Raw genomic sequence first — 10,496 nt, forward strand, 5'->3', positions numbered from 1 at the left:
CACATTGCGTGGACCAATTCCAAGTAGCATTCTTTTCTAGCAGATGATTTAATGGATATCGTACCTCATGTAGTGATGGTAGAAATGCTGAATAGTGGCTAACCATTCCCAAAAATGATCGCAGTGAAGAGACATCAGTGGGAGCAGGCATTTGCTGGATTGCATGAGTATTTTGAGGATCAGGATGTCGTCCAGAAGCATCAAAGATAAACCCCAGGTATTTAACGGAGCGTAGAAAGAATTGGCATTTCTCTGAACGAAGGCGAAAACCATTATCTTGGAGGCGTTGTAGAACTAAATATGTTCTGGAATGCAATTCATCAGCAGTTGAGCCGACAATAAGGACGTCGTCAAGATACGTAGCAACACCAGGAACATCTGCCAGAATAGTATCCATAATCTGCTGGAATATCGCTGGAGCAGTCTTGATACCAAAGGGTAATCGGGTATACTGGAAAAGACCTCGGTGAGTGTTGATTGTCAGCAGTTCTCTCGATTCGCGAGCGACAGGAATTTGAAGGTAAGCATCCGCGAGATCTAGCTTAGCGAAGTAGGTACCACCATTTAAAATAGTAAACAAATCATCTGGGATCGGCAGCGGATAATGATGCTGTTGTAGCGCCGCGTTGAGTCCTGTAGAGAAGTCTGCACAGATGCGTATGGAACCATTAGACTTTTTGACAACCACAATTGGTGCAGCCCATGAAGAATAAGAAACAGGTACAAGGACACCTTCAGTTTCCAAACGTTGCAGTTCAGCGTCGACCAGAGGTAGGGATGCATATGGGACTGGACGTTTTGGACGAAAAACTGGCGTAGCTTCTGGCTGAAGTTTCAAAACAGCTTCAGTTGTGGAACAAAGACCAAGACCAGGCTGAAAGAGTTCAATGAATCGTTTTTGGAGGTCTGCAGCATGCTGTTGTGTAGTAGCAAGAGTTTTTACTTGATTACAGATAGTGCTGATAGGTAGATTGGCAAGACCAAGTTCTTCGAACCAATCTAAACCCAGAAGATTGAGGGGGGATTTGGTGATGTAGCACGTACCATTGAAGGTTGTACCTCTGAACGAAATACAGCAGTTAAGTTCACCATGAAGTCGGAGATGACCACCACATGCACTAACGGCTGTCTGCGAAGATGGTTTGATGGGAGGTTGACCCAAGGTTCGGCAAGTATCTTTCGACAGGATAGTGATATCTGATGCAGTGTCCAACTGCAATCGAACTGGCTGACCATTGATTGAGAGGGTTAGAAATTTGCGTCGCGTGGCGGCATGAGTGTGAAAGACTGCTGCTAAACTCCTTGATGAAGGAAGCTGCTTTTTAGTATAACGACGTTGCGTCTGTGCATTTCGACGACTATTGGGTCGATGGGATTGACAAAAACCGCTTTTGTGACCAACTTTATGACAGCGATCGCACATCTGCTGTTTGAATGGACAAACTTTCACATAATGCCAGGCTCCACAGCGCCAACATGGAGAGGGGGGCTTCTTCTGAACCGGTCTGGAGTGATTAGAAAAAGAAGGAGCACTGGCTTCCGTAGAAGCACAGGTCTTCGATCTCGGAGATTTGTTCTGACGTTGAACAGCGTGAACGTCGGAACCACCCTGGCCCCCAGATTGGACTAAAGTGGTGTCACGCTGCAGGTTGACAATGCGTTGATACTCGTCGGTGATTGCATTAAGTGTTAGCGTTGGGTCTTGTTCAAGGCGGTTCAGCAATCGAGTTCTGATGTCGGAGAATTCGGGTGACTGAAGACTACATATGAATACGAGGGATTTGAATTGGTCATCGGTAAGGGATTTGAGCTTGAACCGTTCGCACTCACGGTTGACAATGCCAACATGGGTTAAGAAGTCATCGGACTCGTTCATGACCAGTTTTAAACAGCGATAACGCGTATTGAAAAGTAAATGATGGTCACCAAAAAGTTGACTGAGAGTTTGAACAGTGGCATCGAAGGAACGGTCTCGTGGGTTCTGCGGTAGAATGTAGTTGCAATACTTATCAAGCTCTGATGGACCAAGTTTTCGAAGGAGAAGACGCACCTTCCACGAATCATCTCTGTCAGCAAGGTCGACTTTAAAAAGATCTTCATAACGTCTGAACCAGGTATCAAATGTAATATTGGCATCAGGATCATAAAGAAACTCTGAAATACCACTAGTAATACCGTCGACTGATTGAGGGATTGTTGGTGTACATGAGACTCGAGAAGAGATCTGCGTCTGAGTAAGCATCTCCATCAGCTTCAGCTGTTGCTTGAACAATTCTTCTAATTTAACTGGATCCATAGCTAGTCAGCAACTTGTTTGCAAAATCTCCGTCGCCAAATTGTTATAACGTGAAATATAGCGTATTGCGATAGGACTACGCGAAATTCTACCGATTGACCAAATTCAGATATCCTAGTTCGACCCCAATACTGTTTCCAACTCCATTAAATCAGAACACAACCGTTAAATGAGAATTGTTTATGGGGTCAGCAGCAGAAAAAAAATGGTTTACAGACAAGGCATATTTATACAGTTACGATGACTATTAACAGTAACCAATGGAAAGGAAGGACACGTGAAGGTTATAATTAGGACGACTCAAAATTGACCAATAGGGAAACGACACATGAAAGTCATAGTTAGGACGCTGTAAATAATGGCCAATAGGAAATAACATGCGAATTATGTGAAGAGTCTGGAAACATACCATTTTACATTCGAGATAATTTTTGGGATATTCTTGTGAATATCCTAACAAAAAAGAACACTATCAGTGCAGCCTCTTTACAACACAACAAAGAGACAGAAACAACTTGATCGATAGCTTTCGATCAGCACTAAGAAGGACTCGACATGCATGACATTGATCACCACCCAGTGATCAATCAATTGTGATTACATCTCAGTCCTACAGGAGTTTGGTCGCGGCCCGAATAGCTCAGTGGTAACGTCTCTGACTGTGAAACTGAGTGACACGGTATCGAAACCGCCAGGGAGCCTCCCTTTCCTTGAAGATTGCAGGTACAACTTGCCGACGAGTGCCAAGTAGCACGTAACCCGGGTCCAGGGTTTCCTGTTGACTACCTCCAACCACCATCTTCCAACTTACATCCATTACAAATATATTGCAAAGTATTCAATCAACAAATGATTTCAGTACAACAAACCGAGCACATTCAACTCACAATCCAAATTTAATTACCCATTTCTTAGTGTTTAGGTTTATTATAATCATGTATCAACTATTTAGATCTTTTGATTTGGTTAATATTTATATTTAACCGACTACATTAGGGATATTTAGAACTAATATGATGATAAGTAAAGATAGATAGTGGCTAGCAGCGGATTCCAGGATGAGCTTCTCGTTCCATATATTTTTTATAATGATTCATTATCTCAAACATTCTTTTTTTCGGTATAAAGTGAGTTCGTTCCAACTGTCACTTCATACTTGTCTATGACAATAAGATAATTTTTTTGTTGTTACATGAAGTACTCTTCTTGGTTTCATCTTTTAACGTATGTACGTGGATGTGTTTAATTTAACTACATCTTTTGTTCAGGTTAACGCTATTCATAATGTTACTGATCATTAATTACAGCATAGGGTTTATATGGTACTTTAGATGCCCACTATCATTTATTTTCATGGTTACTACTATTTCACATTTGATAATTTTGATGTATACATGAGCCTCTATAAATATGAATAACAACTTGCTAACTCATTTGGCAGTTCAGTAACACACACACACACACACGAACAAAAAAACTGATAAGTCTTGTTGATTGAACGCTATAGTTGAATCATAAGCTAGTTTCGTAACCCCTAAGCTAGAACTACACAGAGACTTGAACATGAGAGAAATGGAGCAAAATATATGCAGAAAGCACTTTACTTCAAAGTTTTATTTATATACAGAAAATATAAGGTTTTTATAGTAATTTAAAAGTCCTTGGGTTTTTACTGAAAATTCTAGAATACTACTAAACATAGTAACAGTGTAGTAGTAATCATCCAATCAGAATCTTTACATGTGACTTTTCATTTTCATGATATTTTTAGTAAAACTTCTAATCAAACGCTGATTGGATAAAATGCTTCTTTAATGTTTTCTTGAGCTTTTCATGTCTATTGCGAGTAATTTACAAGATCATCTCAACAAAACATAATGTCGATGCTATTTACTAAAAATTCCAAATGTTAAAATTAGCTTAGTCATAATTTATTGAATACTGACAATAGTTTGTAATGATATCATAGATATGAGTTAGTATCTATGCTCTTAACAATTATAAATCAAATTTTCAATGTTCATCTAGTGTTTATTATTCTCATTCAAATTATGTGTAGTGCCGTGCTTTGTTAATCATTCACCTTGATAATCGTTGTTAAAAAAAATCTTAACGGTGTATAATATCAGAAGTTAAATGGAAGCGGCAACTACATTTTTATTGAATAAGATACGAAGTGTGCATACACATATACGCTCATATTAAAAAAAAATGGTCAGAGTTAATAAGTGAATAAATTACAAAGTGTAAACATGACTCATAATGGACAGGAAAATTGGCTTGGTCAGAAGCTAGAATAAAGTATATGGGCTTAACATATAAACTCATACTACACATGCATGCACTTTAATCTGTAAGTTCAAAGCAGTTAGAATTTTCAATTAGGTAAAAATATCATGGGACCCAGTGATATGATATTAGTTTACATAGTATATATGTATATAGGATATAAAGGATGAAAATTCTAACGTTTACCTCCTAAATATTTTCGATTATTCGGTTATGAAAGGAGAATATATACGCATTTTCTTTTTCAAGAAGGGGCCTTCAAAAATAGATCAACAGTAGAAGAACTATCAAAGCTTTGTGATTATAGGAACATTATCATCATCATCATCATCATCATCATCATCATCATCATCATCAAAATATAGTTTGAATCTGTTACCTGGAACAATTTAACACAAACTATTTCTTGATTTAAATAGCAATAAATTTCTAATCTGAATCATCAAAACATATTTTTATCGATATGGATCTATTTGAGTGATAGCCATTTGAGTGATAGCCATTAAAATTATTTTGCTGAGAAATGAAATTTAATAACGAATATAAATAACTAGTAGATGTTTTATTTTAGAAGGTATATCTAAGGTCCCAAATACCCAGGTACTGTCGACAGTGGGGAGCGCCCGACCTCTCTCTCTCTCTCGAAATGTTCTCACACGGCCATACATATACAGCCTCTACCAAGGAAGTCGTATTCACTGCCTTCTCGTGACTATGGTGTTGTTTACGAAATCGAAAGTACGAAAAGCGAATGTCCGGTGCTTTAACCGCACCGGTGGACACGGGAAGTTCACCTAGGGAGGTTGGAAAACCCTGTTTCTAAACCGGTGGTGCGCATGGGCTCCAGTGTCCTGAAGGGAATAAATGGCGTATGAACCAATCGTCGGTCACCGGTTACCATGGGACTGCATCTCCTTACGATGCTCCACTGCCTTGTGAGTTAGACCTTCAGGTCAAAGGCTGTGGGTGTGGACTCTTAAGAAGACCACCTGCTTCAGTCTGAGCACCTAGTCAGTATCACAGCCCTCACGCAATCAAATGAAGTGACATTCTTTCGTGTAGCGCATGTATATCTGGTGCCCTCTTGTACAAACATTTATGTGTTCAAATAAATAAAATAAATAAATAAAATGATGATAAACGTGAGAATGTTTTATTTACTTCATAAAATAGAATATTGATATTAAATAGGAAGAAAGATATATTTCCTTGAAAAAGATTGGACCAGTTTGCCAGGCGAAGACTTAGATTTACTTCACATTTGACAAATGCCTTCTTTTTATTTAATAACTAACATCAACTCAGTGTTCAAATACTGTGAAATTACTCGATCTAATTTAGACGAAAGTTCCTATATAGAATATAGATGTTTCCATTGTTCAGTTGTTCCACACATTCAGGGAGTTGGTGTGATGCTCTTCGCAGAAGCATGCGAGTCACTTATTCGATAGTTGTCTCATAGAACCAGAATCATCAAAGCATCCTTCTAAATAAAGGATATAGAAATTTCTTTGATGTTAGAAATAATATTTGAAATATCTAACAATAAGGTATCATTTGAATTAGCATAGTTTGGCACAGTTTAAAGATTAAATTGTCATTTTTCACTGTTGAATACTTTATTATTCGGTATCGATCGAAGGTTTAATGAAATCTGTCATCAATTAATGAATTTAAAGTAGTTCTCTCTAAAAGTAAGTTCATACTATATTATGATGGCTTTAAATGAGGTGATTATTATGTACGTAAACTAGTGTCAGTTTGGTAATTAAAGATATTTACAGATTATATATGTATAATCTCCATATTCAAGTCCCTTCATTATCGTAAATTACATTGGGTTACTAATGGAGTCTAGTTTAATGATCCTTCAAAGTAGTGAATACTTATCACCTCCTCACCATCATGGATTGGACTTTGGATATAACTGACTTTCAACCTAAACTTCGACTTAACTGATATTGTATGCTGGTTGATGAATAACTTCAAAATGAATTTGTGAGGTTATAATGGGTTGTGGTGACTGATGGATATCAGCTGAATCGATAATAATGATACAGTCATTACTTATGTTGAGTGTCGATATCCCTAGCGGATTGCATAGAATTGGTCTAGATTCAGCGATTAGTATTGAGACGTAAACTCTGCCTGTGTCTACTTCAGGTGTATTGCCGGTCCCAATACCGGAAAAAAGAGCAGAGTTAGGATTGGAGAGAGCAACCGCATCTACATAGGAAAAAACATTAAAAAAAGACTGAATAAAACAAACAATTTAGACAATTTAAATTCTGTCCTCTGTGTTGAACGATCTTAATTCTGAAGAATTTTGATGCCTCATGGTGAAAGCTGAAATTTTTCACAGGTCATGAAACCGATGACCCTTCTAACAACCACAACAACAACTTTTATAATCACATGGAACATTCAGAGAATATGGTAGACTATGAGGACCAGTCAAATAGCAATGAAAATGAGGAGATACTACTTGATGCTGGTGCTCTGAATCAGTGAGATCCATTGGATGGAATCTGTACAGAAAAGGATAGATTGGTGAGAGATAGTGTTGTAGTGTGATGACGAATAGGAAAATGCTCCACACACTCACTGAGTTGGTGTGATGCTGTCCTCAGAAGCATGCGAGTCACTTATTCGATAGTTGTCTCATGGAACCAGAATCATTGAAACATTTGCAAAACAAATAATAAGGGGAGCCAATTTTACGCGCCTATCAACGATAGCAATGACGATGATTAAGATCAGTTATAAGAGAGGCAGTGATCCATCATAGCGAAGTGTCCAGGAAAGTAGCTGACAATGCTGATGGAGATCTAAACGGCAAAGTCTAAATGGTCAAGAACGGTTATGAAGATATGATGAGACGACGTGGACTGGAATGACTTGGAGAAATGGATGACAACGGTGAGAGATTTGCAAGTCTATGTGCATTCAACAAATTGGTTATAGATGGCCAATATTTTCATACAAAACTACATGGATCTCACTGGACCACACCACGGATAACCAGATTCACTATATTTAATACAGTAAAATATTCAGAAGGTCAATGGATGTGAGAACCAGGAGGGGAACTGACATGGCTTCAGATCACCACTAACTGGTGGTTGACAAGATGAAGCTGAAACTAAGGATACACTGGACAAACAGCACTACAATTGTTCAATACAACAGTTCTTCGAGATACTGACAAACTCAAGGAATTCAAGATAACTTTAAACAACAGGTTCCACAACTTACAGGGTCTACTGAAAAAGGAAAAGCAACTATGGAGGGCAGTTGGAAAGGGATCAAAAAAGCACTCATTCGAACGTGCGAGGAGGTGATGGGCCGTACTAAACATCACCGTAAACAATGAATCTTTATCGAAACCCTAGGTAGAAAGGGAGAACAAGAAAACAGCAATTAACAACAGCCGAACTGGAACAGAAAAAGCCAAGGCATAAGTTGAATACACAGAAGCAAAGAAGCAAGTGAAGAGGAGTCATGGAGCTGACAAGCAGGAATATGTGGAAGAGCTAGGAACGACAGTGGAAAAAGCTGCAAGAGAAGGAAATATGTAACAACCATATGACACGTAGAAGCTGGCAGGGAAATATAATAAACCAGAGAGACCGGTTAAGGACAGAGAAGGCAATATAGTCACTGAAATTTAAAGAGAGTTACAGATGGATGGAACACAATTCGAGGAACTCTTAAATAGACCAGCTCCATTGACCCACTGGATATCGAAACAACACACGCAGACCTTCCTATCGATGTCACTCAATTAACGAAAGAATAAATGAGAATGTACACCGGACATTGTAAGATTGGGAACGCAGTAGTACTTGACAATATACCAGCTGAAGCTTTCAAATCAGACATAGAAGCAATTGCAGGTATGCTCCACGTTCTATACAGAAGGAATGTTGAGCAAGAACAAGTGCCGCTGACAGACTGGATGGAAAGATACCTCATCAGGATACCAAAGGAAAGAGATCTGAGCAAATGCGACAAACACAGAGGCATCACACTATAGAGTAACAAGGAGACTTCTCAAAGGAGTAATGCTGAACCAGATGAAAAACTCAATAGACGTCCAGCTATGAGATCAACAGTCTGGATTCCGTGAGGATTGTCGTGCACAGAAGAAATCGCGACACCACGGATGATCGTTGAACAATCAATTGAATGTACTACTCACTAAACATCAACTTCTTTGATTATGAGAAAGCATTCAACGGTGTGAATAGGAGAACATTATGGAAACTTCTTCTACAATATGATGCGAGTACCTGAGGAGATTGTCAACGTGATCCGGATTTTTACTACGGACTATGGTGCAAAGTGGTGAATGGCGGACAGATGACAGACGCTTTCCGAAAGAGAACCGTAGTGTGACAAGGCTGCTTACTCCCTCCCTTTCTCTTTCTTCTGGTAGATGACTGGATTACGAAGATCTTTAGAAAAGCCTCTGCATCACTAGGCCTCAACATAAGCAAGAGTAAAACCCAGATCCTCGAATTCAACACAAAGTACACCAACACAATCACACTTGATAGAGAAACTCTGGAAGCGGTGTAAAGCTTCACGTATCTGTGTAACATTATCAATGAACAAGGAGGATCTGATGCAGACGTAAAGGCGAATACTGGCAAAGTGAAAGACCGATTTCCTGCAATCGACGAACATATGAAACTCAAAACAACTGTCAAGCAATATCAAAGTCATAATCTTCAATAGCAACATCAGGACAATACTATTGTATGGAGCTGAAACTTGGAGAACTACCACAACTATTATCAATAAGGTACAAGTATTTATAAACAGTTGTCTACGTAAGATACTCAATGTTCGTTGGACGGATACCATCAGCAACAGCCTACTGTGAGAGAGAACAAATCAGGTTCCAGCTGAGGAGGAAATTGAGAACAGAAGTTGGAAGTGGATAGAACACGCATTGAAGAAGTCATGAATCTGCATCATGAGACAATCTATAACTTGGAATCCTGAGAGGAATCGGAAAAAAAGAAGACCTTGGATTACATTGCGTCTGGAAACCAAGGCAGATATTAGAAGAATGAATCGCCACTGGAATGAACCGGAATCGCTTTTTCTGGACAGGGTTGAAAGGAAAATGCTGGTGAGCGGCCTATACTCCTCCATGAGGAGTAACAGGCGTAAGTAAGTAAAGTGAGTATGAATAATTACTATTGTGTCAATTATTGTCTTCAGCTCGACGAATTTGTAAAAAGATAGATGCCATGATTATGGATGAGAATTTATTGACTGTTGTCTACATGAAAAAAGGTTTTTTGTCACTTAGTTTGAGTACAGATACAACATTTATTCAGAGTTGGATTCGTAAATTTCCTTTCGTGGATATGTGATTCGAGCCAACACACATTAGAAGAAAATGGAAAACCAAGTCATATTTTATATTTTTGACTCTTTACACCATTATATATCTGCTGACACGAATGCGACTAATGATTGGTGGTGTAAAAGTAGATTAGAAGAAAACCAGGATGGTCAAACCAAAACACGTAACCTTTGTGCCTTGTTCTACGCTGCGTATTTGTAACTGGCTGATACTGGAAAATTTGTGAGTTGAGTGTTGACAATGTGTTGGGATACAAGCACTGCAAGCTATATAGGAGCATGCCTTTATTTTTACTGCAAATGACTCTTTTAAGTGCTTCGCTGACGAGTAAATTTTAAAGGCAAAATACAAGTTATGAGTATTTAGCATGATTTACATTTTTTGTCTACATATTTCAGGGAGAGTTTCAATTTCGTCTTTGTCTATTACAGAAGAAAAGTACAGGAATTGTTGAAGGCCAAAATACCAGATCATGAGGTAAGATATATTTTCATAGTCTGTTCATTCATTCGTGCAGATATTCAAGAAAGG

Source organism: Schistosoma mansoni, assembly GCF_000237925.1.
Source record: "Schistosoma mansoni, WGS project CABG00000000 data, chromosome 3 unplaced supercontig 0083, strain Puerto Rico, whole genome shotgun sequence".
Taxonomy (NCBI): domain Eukaryota; kingdom Metazoa; phylum Platyhelminthes; class Trematoda; order Strigeidida; family Schistosomatidae; genus Schistosoma; species Schistosoma mansoni.